Here is an 888-nt window from a genome sequence, read left to right as displayed (position 1 = left end):
TTTTTTTTTTTTTTTTTTAGTCTGCAACACAGATCTTGCATGTGTTGGTGGATTCCTGAAAACAGAGTGCTGTTGTTTAACCAAACCATCCAATTTCACATGCCAAACCTCTGTGGATGTGCCAAAAAATGATTGGAATCCTCTGTATCACTGACTTGCGTTGCACAATAGTCAATCTCTTTTTACTAAAGCACTTTTAGCACTTTTTGTAATTAAAAGTTTGATTATGTGACAATGACACTTTTTTGAATTTAAAAATTTATTAAGATTCATTATGAATTTATTAAGAACAATCTATCTTGGACTAACATGATGCGCTCACAGCTGAGTATTTAATGAAACCGACAGATCAAAGGCCATTATTAGTCGGATGTGAGCAATGCAACAGTATTTCTTTCTTGCCCTGCCACTAAAGACGGAACACTCTTTAACTTCAGCATCTGTTATGAAATGAACTGTGTTTCAACCTTAAACAGAACCACATGCAGGCGGCATGTTTGTTGCAAAGCTTCTATGACACAAAATTTGCAAAAGCATGCACTTTAAGTTCACTGAACTACAATTATTCCATTCTGGAAGTTGAATTTAAAGCAGTCTCTGTGCAGTACCTGAAAGGAGCGCCGCAAAACACAACTCATTTTGTAATGAATTCAATTCAAATGCTAACTCAAAATAGAAGCGTTTCTTGGAACTTGGATGTCTCCTCTAATTATTTAAACATCTGTGTCTTATCAGAATAAAGAGGGTGACTTTTATAGTCCTTTTGCTCTGGTGTCCCCAGAATGTGTCTGTGAAGTTTCAGCTCAAAATACTCCACAGATCATTTATTATATCATTTTATAAATGCCTGTTTTGAGTGGAAGCAGAAACACTCTGTTTTTCGGGCCC

Source organism: Sinocyclocheilus anshuiensis, unplaced genomic scaffold (genome assembly GCF_001515605.1).
Source record: "Sinocyclocheilus anshuiensis isolate Anshui unplaced genomic scaffold, SAMN03320099.WGS_v1.1 scaffold2357, whole genome shotgun sequence".
In the NCBI taxonomy this organism is placed as follows: Eukaryota; Metazoa; Chordata; class Actinopteri; order Cypriniformes; family Cyprinidae; genus Sinocyclocheilus; species Sinocyclocheilus anshuiensis.
The sequence above is the reverse complement of the archived record's forward strand: the minus strand, read 5'-3'. Positions refer to the sequence as shown.